Below are 8,423 nucleotides of genomic sequence, written 5' to 3' on the forward strand. Positions count from 1 at the left end.
GCCCTTAGCTGAGCTGAGACACAGACCCAGTGACCCCTGCACCACCCTGGGAGGGGAGTGGGGCTGAGTGGTCAGAGCAGGGAGGGGGCTGGGCACCAGGACCCTGGGTTCTATCCCTGGCTCTGGGGTGGAGTGAACTGGGATCCAGGACTCCTGGGTTCCATAGGGGAAACTGTTTTTCCCTGTGCTTCCTCCCTAGTGATCCCAGCCCAGCCCCTAGTGGAGACTGAGCACAAGTGGGGGAGTTGTTCTCCCACTTTGGACTTATGATTCAAACCCTCCCAGGGGCTATGAGAGCATGAAATCTGCCCCCCACCCCCAACACAGAGAAAACTGGTGGGATTCTGTCCACACGCAGAGAATTTTCTCCGCCGGGCTCCTTCGGTTCATCTCGCTGCTCTCCCTACTGCCGCCAGACACTGCTCATCTGCATAGCCCCGCCCATGGACACGTGACACCTTCTGTCCTGCTGGTTTCAAGTGAGTGAGTTGCCCTCGGGGAGTGAGCAGGTCCCAGCACGTCACAGCCCCAGCCAGGGCCGGCTCCAGGCACCAGCTCAGCAAGCAGGTGCTTGGGGCAGCCCAGGGGAAGGGGCGGCATGTCGGGGTCTTTGGCAGCAATTCGGCAGCGGGTCCCTCGGTCCCTCTTGGAGGGAAGGACCTGCCACTGAATTGCTGCTGAAGAAGAAAGTGGTGCAGTGGAGCTGCCGCCGATTGTGATCACAGATTTTTTTTTTCCTGCCGCTTGGGGCGGCAAAAACCCTGGAGCCGGCCCTGGCCCCAGCACACGGCACAGCCCCAGCACACGTCATAGCACGTCACAGCCTGGGGCTGGGAGATTTGGGGGACGGGGTTGAGGGGAGAGACCCAGCCCCATAGACCCATTGGGGCAGCGGGATTTGGGGGGGCTGGAGTGGGGATGGCGGGGGAGAGACCCATCTCCATAGACCCCCAGAGGCAGGAACTGAGGGGAGAAGGGGGGAGGGAGGGATCCAGCCCTATAGACCTGTAGGGGCAGGGAGATATTGGGGGCAGGAGGGGAGAAGGGGGGTTGGCAGAGACCCAGCCCGGGGTGCAGGGGAAATGGGGTGGTTTGGAAGGAACTGGGGAGGAGAAGAGACACATGGCAGGACAGGGAAACCGACTCACTCCGAATACATGCAGAGCAGGGCAGGGCGGAGGCAGATCATGCTGGTCCCAGGGTAATTTCGGGGGTTCTGATTCCCACTCAGCTGGGGGCTCACCTCTGGGCTGAGGAGGATGCAGGGGCTGTGTGTGTGTGTCAGGCTGGGGGAGCTGCCTGGGCAGAGGTGCTGGAACTGGGGGTGCTGAGCCACGTAAATTATCCCGATCTAAACGCCATTGTAGAGAACACTATGCTGGCACACCGCTTCCTGGCAGCCAGAGACTGTGCTTTCTACACCTGCTCCTGTGGATGTGACCTCTCTCCTGATTGCTAAGGAAAGGAGCCTTTCCAGGAAATGGCCACAGCTTTGGGAATCCGCATGTGGCTGTGAACAGAATTTGGCTCCTGGAACACAAGGCAACTTAAAAGCTGAGCACGCAGACAGGGGCTTGAACCCTGGCCCTCAGATTGAAAGCCTGATGCTCTACCACCTGAGCTACCTGGGCTTGTTAAGAGCATCTTCACCGTTCACCACAGGAGTGAGCAGGCAGGCAAAAGAGAGGCAAAAGAAAGTCCCCAGAACTCCTCCTCTTTCTGCACAGCCACTGCCTGTCAGCAGGATTCCTCCTCCTCCTCCCTCCTGTGCCTCAGTGCGACTAAATCTCCACAGCTAGACAGCCGGTCCGTCCGCTGCACCCCAATCCCCCATGCCTGAGCCTCCTGTCAAAGCCCTGCACCTGGCCCTGTATAATTAAGTCTCACATCTCACTGGGAACTCGACTTCTTGTGCCAGAGAGTCTCGCCCCTCAATAGGTGACCCAAGAAACACAGTGTCCACCTTTTCCAAAGAAGCGCATGAAGAAGGCGCCCGCATGGCTTAACGGATAAGGTGCCTGACTTTGAATTAAGAACTTGAGGGGTCAAGTCCCTTTGTGGTTGTGTTGATGCAGTTTTACCTTCGTGCTGAAAGTCCTGCTCCTTTCAAATCTGGAACCTCTTCTTGGCTGCTCAGGCCAATGCTCTGCCTTCACCTAGAGCCCCGGGAAGGAGTTGGGGTTGATGTCACAAAGGCTGGGGCATGAGCCCCAGGTGCTTCCAGTCTAGCCTTTGCTATTCCTGAATTCCCAAAGGAAATGGACGGCTGCCCGGCTAGCGTGTGGAGCAGTTCCCTCTGTCCCTGTGCTTGAGGGGGGTTGCTACATAGCGCCTTGGGAGCCTGGATGTTTCTCTGCTTCTCACCAGCTGGAGAAAAGCCTCTTGGGATAACATCTCCTGCCCCACTGCAAAAGTGAGCATGGGGTATGGGAACGGTAAGAGGCCCCACCAGGGGGGCTGGCCCTGCTTTCCTACCGTCTACTGATGTTGGACACAGAGCATCAGCAGCCACCCCGCATGGTGGTCTGCGGGTGGCCTTCAGTGGGGGTTTGGCATGGCAGGGAGCAGGCTGGCCGGGAGTCTTGTTGCCTGTCTGCTGGCCACACATAGGCATGGTCCTGTCCTCGTCTAGCCCCGCCTCAGTCGCTCTGTGGCTTATAAGCCTTCCTCAGAGCTGTCAGCACCAGCCGCCTCTGCTCCAGGTGCCCAGAGGAGGAGAGGTGTGCTGGCTCCAGCCTGGGACTCTGCCTCCTCCTGCCTATCAAGCCTGGCCCTGGCACTGCTTTCTTCAAGTGCCATGTGAGCAAGAGGAAAAGTGTGGCTACAAGCACCAGACTTGTGGGCATCAGGTGAAGCAGTGAGAATCCCAACCACTAGAGCCACTTCTAAACCCCCACCAAAGACCTGGCTCTGGTGGGGAAAGGAGTTAACCAGCAGGAGGGAAATGACCCACTTTTGTATAGCTGGAGACAGGAAAGCACTTTGAGCACCAGATCTTTACCACCAGCTAACACAAGGTCCCACTGAGATTTGAACTCAGATTGCAGGATTCAGAGTCCTGAGTGCTGCCCTTTACACCATGGGACCAGCTTGTACTGTTCTCTCGGGACATTGGTGACTCTCACAGGGCTGGCTTGTGTAAGGGACTGTTGGCCCTTTACTAAAACTTAGTGGGATTTGGTTGGCTAGTTCCCAGTCCCAATAGAAGGGGGAAGGGCCAATGGGAAATCAGGACCCTGAGACTGACAGGCCCCTGGGGCAATGGTCACCAACGGGTAGGGAACAACCAACGGGTAGGGAACAAGTGAGAATTTGTTAATGGAGAAAAATTCCTGGTGAAAATTGGCAAAGCTGTGCAGATTTTGAAAAGTTCCAGTGAATTTACACATGAAGATACAAACAGAGAGACAAACACGCACACAGAGAATGAGAAAATCACACACTGCACAGGCCCACACAGACATAACAAAAACCAAACCCACACAGCACACAGAGCCATATACACAAAAAGGAAAACCTCACAAAATATAGAAAGAACAAATCCACACCAAAAATACAGCAAAAGCCCACAACAGGAAACACAAAACCCACATATCAAAAGAATACAAAGCAAAAAACAATATTAATGCAAAAATCATACACACATCCATGCACACAGAACTATGCAAGACATCCACCAAAATCACACAGGACCCACATGCACATCAACGTGACAGATGAAAACCACACCAGCATACAGCAAGCCAGGCAGGGTTTGAGTCTCACAGCGCAGAGGGTGAGCACACAGGTGGTTTGGGGAGCAAAGACTGAGGGGGAGTCAGGGGCAGTGCTCTGGGTTCTGCCTGACCCCTCCTGACACAGGCAGCTGGTGGAGGGCAGAGCCTGGTAGATCTGTGGAATCTGCCCTGCTCTCTGTAAAGCAAGGGGACCTCAGTGTCTTCTGAGCAGGAATTGTATTTTCTGCAGAGCAAACTGATTGGCAGAAGCCATTTGCTTAAAGGAAACTAGGGCTGCAGGTGAGGTTTGAACTCACAACCTCAGCATCACTCCACTCAGCACTGCTCTGTAAGTACTGGGCACTAACCCATTGCACCACTGGGCCCTGCTTTCAGGAGCTTGTCTCCATGTTTCATGGCTGGATTAGAGGAGTGGGGGGGTTGCATTAGCTAATACAAATCCATATGAAAGGCTGCAGAATGGCAGCAGCAGAGGTGGGGAGCCTCCTTCCATGTGAAAGAGCTGGTTCCCCCTTCCGTTGCTCAGGGGAAGGTTGGTGCTTTGAGCCCACCTGGTGCTGGAGCATCTGATGGGTGAGATTAACGGGACTCAGGGAGGGGAAGGAAAGGGAGGGGAAGTCTTTCCTATCCCTGCCTAGCTCCACTGGTCTCCTGTGGCCCTTTCGGCTCCCTGCTCCCCTGTTGGGGAGATGCAGAGACAAGCCCCCATCGGGTGAGTCACCGAGAGGCTGTGTCCCGTGGCGTGTGGGGAGGGTTGGATGGGGCTCAAGGAGAAGGTTGTGTGTGACAGTGCGTGGGGGAGGGGGAGGGTGTGTTCCTTAGGATAGAAACAGAGGTGAAAGTAAGCTGGTACAAGCTGGTACGGCATAGCGGCAAGAGCCAATACGTGCCGGACTGCACCGGCTTTGCTGTGGGGATTGAAAGGGCTCTAGGCTCCCGCCACAGCTGGCAGCCCAGAGCCCTTTAAACCCCACCCGCGGCTCCGGCGGCCAGGCTGGGGCCAGATTTAAAGGGCTCTGGGCTGCTGCGGCTGCGGTCAGCCCAGAGCCCTTTGAATCCCGGCCGCGCTCTGGTGGCTGGGCTGGGGCCAGAATTTAAAGGGCTACCTCTGCAGCTGGGAGGCCCTGGTTCATGTAAAGGCCCTTGGTCTCCCAGCCACAGCTGGTACCCAGGGCCTTTAAATCTTGAGAGGCCACGCCCCTTCCAGATGAGGACACGCCCTTCTGGATGAGGCCACGCCCCGGGACTCCGGCAGTACCGGTAAGTCCTGTGTTACTTTCACCCTGGATATAAATGATGGAAAACACAGGGGTAGTGACAGTGAAGCCCCGTGTCTGAGTGTTATGACTATGTGTGGTGTTGCCATTCACCTTCTCCTCCTATGGTCTCAGCTTTCATTGAATCCAGCATTTTTTCTCCTGTCATCATCCCAGAGGTGTCCCACATGCCTCAGCTACCGAGTGTCCTCTTAGAGACGCTGAGGACTGGAACTGATTTCAGCTGCTGGGCAGCTCTGCTAGGTCTTTATTCATTTGCATAGGAAAATAGTGTTTGAATTCATTTCAAGCCCCCCTCAACTTCAGCGAACTCCTGAACATACTGGAGATGGGTGTGGAAATCGATTTTCATTTGAAAAAGTTTCTTTAAGGGACTCATTTGGAGTGGAACTAGGAACCCATTACCCTACAGGGAAACATTCACCCACTGAGCTATACTCTCAACAGAGAACATCCTGTATAGCCCAGAGCAGGAACAGTTTTTAACCTGGGGGTTAGTAAACTTTATCTCTATACAAACACCACAGCTTACAAACTCCCCACCCCCGCTCTGTGTCACCAGAGCACAACAACTCTCCTTGGAGCACACACAGCTCCCCAGCTCCCTGCCCGTCAGTCTCTCCAGCATTGCTCCAATCCCTTAAAGCAGGGTCTCAACCTCAATTTACCTTAGGCCAGGGCCAGTCCTCCAATCCTCCCAGTGGGCCAATAATGTCACTCATACTGCCCAGAACCAGCCTCAAAACTCCACCCCACCTACCTAAGGCTCTGGGTGGGTGTTTGGGTGAGGGGAGGATGTGTAGGTGCTGGCCCTGGGCTGGGGCTGGGGATTGGGGTGCAGGTGGGGTGCAGCCTCTGGGGGGAGTTTGGGTGCAGAAGGGGTGAGAGGCTGGTCTCTGGAAGGGAGTTTGGGTGGGGGTGGGGTTCTGGGGTGCAGGCTCTGGGATGGAGTTTGCAGCACCGTAACATGGGCGAGGCGAGTGAGGCACTTGCCTCGGATGCAGAAAGTGGAGGGGCGCAGCTCTACCACGATCAGAGGCGCCCACTGTCACTTCTTCGGCGGCAGTTCGTCAGTGGGTCCTTCTCTCCGAGAGGGACTCAGGGACCCACTGCTGAATTGCCACCGAAGGATGAATGAAGCGCGGTGGCAATTCAGTGGCAGGTCCTTCCTCCGACAGGGATCAAGGACCCGCAGCCAAAGAGCCTGAGCTGGCCCTTGCCTCGGGCACAAAAATTCCTTGTACGGCTCTGGGTGTTGGGGTGCTGGGTGCAGGCTCTGGGCTGGGGCAGGGGGTAGGAGGAACAGGAGGAGGGTGGGGGTGCAGGCTCTGGGAGGGAGATTAGGTGGGCAGGAGGGTGTGTGGAGGGAGAGGGTGCAGGCTGTGGGAGGGAGTTGGGGCAGGTGTGTGTGGACCGGGCTGCAGGCTCTGGGAGGGAGTTTGCAGGAGGAGGGGTATGTGGGAGGGGATGGTGGTGCAGGCTCTGGGAGGAGTCAGGTGTGGCGCTTACCTGGGTCTCCAAGGTGGGGTGGGCTGGGGCCTCAACGTTCTGCTGCCCCGGGCATCACCCCGCAGTGTCCCATTGGCTGCAGGGGCTCGGGTGGGGCAGCGCATGGAGGCCCAGCCCCACCCTGCCCTGCCATGGGAGGGGCCGACGGCCACTGGAGCGAGCAGGCAGATGCTGCTCAGCTGTGCTGCACTGCTGGGGCCCCTGGGAGGAGCGCCTGAGGCAGCAGGTGGGGCCAAGGGAGAGATCCGGTCCCCAAACTGCTGGAGCCCCACGGGCGAGATCTGGGGATCAGGACTGCCAGCCAGCCAAACACCTTTAAGAGGAGGTGTCCCTCTCCTGTCAAAAACTGATCTTCCTCCTTCAGTTCAGTGACAGCCTGAATTGTTCCTCATCTCCGGCAGAGCCAGAGGATTGAAAGCAGCAACATCAAACCCCGGTGTAGCTCGCAGGAATGGACATAAACACTCCCTGGTATCTGAGGAGATGTTCAGCTTTGCCATTGGTCAACTACAAGGCCAAAGGGAAAAGAGGTGGCACCAAACACAGGTACAAGTACTAACAACAGTGGCTGCCTTTAGCCATAGATTTTAATCGGGCAATAAGTTGAAACAAACCCTGTTAAATCGAGGGCCGCCCAGAGGATTCCGGGGTCCAGGCTCTTCGGTGGCGGGGGCCCCGCTTGGCGGTAAGTTAGCGCGGAGAGTCCTTCCGCTCCGGGACCCGCTGCCAAAGTGCCCCAAAGACCCACAGCGGGGCCCCACCGCCGAATTACCGCCGGCGGGACCGCCTCGAAGTGCAGCCCCACCACGGGCCTTTGGGGCACTTCAGTGGCGGGTCCCGAACGAAGGACCCCCTGCCGCCGAATTACCGCCAAGACCCGCTGCACTCCGCGCAGGTTCCGCCGCGGTAATTCGGTGGCGGGGGTGTCCTTCTGTCCCAGAGAGGAAGGACCCTGGCAGGAAAAGACCGGGAGCGAAGAAGCTCTGGGGGCCTGGTCCCATGAGAGTTTTCCGCTCCCGGAGCGAGTGAAGGACACTGCCCAGGGGCCCCGAAACTCTCGTGGGGCCCCTGCTGGGCCTGGGGCAAATTGCCCCATTTGCCCCCCCCCCTCTGGGCGGGCCTGCATACAGGAGGCCTGTGATATGCAGGGGGTCAGATTAGATGCTCTAATGGTCTCTTCTGGCCATAAAGTCGACTAATTTCTGAAAACTGAGTGTAGCATTGGGAGCAGCAGCGTCTGATGTTTTCCTGTCTAGCCGGCTTGCTTCCTAGAACGAATGCTCCTTGAGTGGGGTGATCCACAGGAGTAGCTCAAACCTCCAGAGTGCCTGGCCAGGGGCAGGACATTAGCCCAGCAAGGGAGGGGTGTGGCAGTGGGGCCAGGATTTCATCCCATGATATCAAAATTCATCTTAGTAAAAGTATCAATGAATCAGTTTGCAGGATTTATATCAAGCATCCTAAAGTAGTTTACATATTGCTCTAATTAAGAGATCATCTCTCTGCTGGAGAATGTTATCTTAGGATAATGGTCTCCGCTGCCGAAGCATTTATGGAAAAAATGTTGACGTGTGATATTTATTTTCAAAACCTAAGGCTTTGATCCTCTCTCAATGTTCTGTTACGATGACTTTGTTTCTGTTCAAATTATCAGAATATATATCTAATAATTTTCAGCTGAATGTTCAAGCAGTAACGTAACAGATGTTTCCCAAACAGTTATTGACCTGAAGCATCGTGATTCGTTTAGAACAACTTATTGTTTGATTCAGCCAGTCAGATCAGTTCAGTTTATCCATAAAAACACATCCAGAGAAAGTTGACAATGGTGATGGAGAGAGGGTGGGTGAGAGGGGCTGAGCTGTTGTCTTAAATACTCTTTATGCATCTGATTAATTAG

At 55.7% G+C, this 8,423-nt stretch overlaps 2 non-coding genes across 2 annotated transcripts; both read right to left on the reverse strand.

The window, feature by feature from the left end:
- Nucleotides 1–1,559: 1,559 nt before the first annotated feature.
- On the reverse strand, nt 1,560–1,631 carry TRNAE-UUC. The gene has a single exon. It is a non-coding gene; the product is annotated as a tRNA-Glu (tRNA).
- A 1,384-nt stretch (nt 1,632–3,015) lies between these two features.
- On the reverse strand, nt 3,016–3,087 carry TRNAQ-CUG. Its single transcript has one exon. It is a non-coding gene; the product is annotated as a tRNA-Gln (tRNA).
- Nucleotides 3,088–8,423: the final 5,336 nt, after the last annotated feature.

The sequence above is a fragment of the Mauremys reevesii genome, linkage group 17, assembly GCF_016161935.1.
Source record: "Mauremys reevesii isolate NIE-2019 linkage group 17, ASM1616193v1, whole genome shotgun sequence".
NCBI classification, from domain to species: domain Eukaryota; kingdom Metazoa; phylum Chordata; order Testudines; family Geoemydidae; genus Mauremys; species Mauremys reevesii.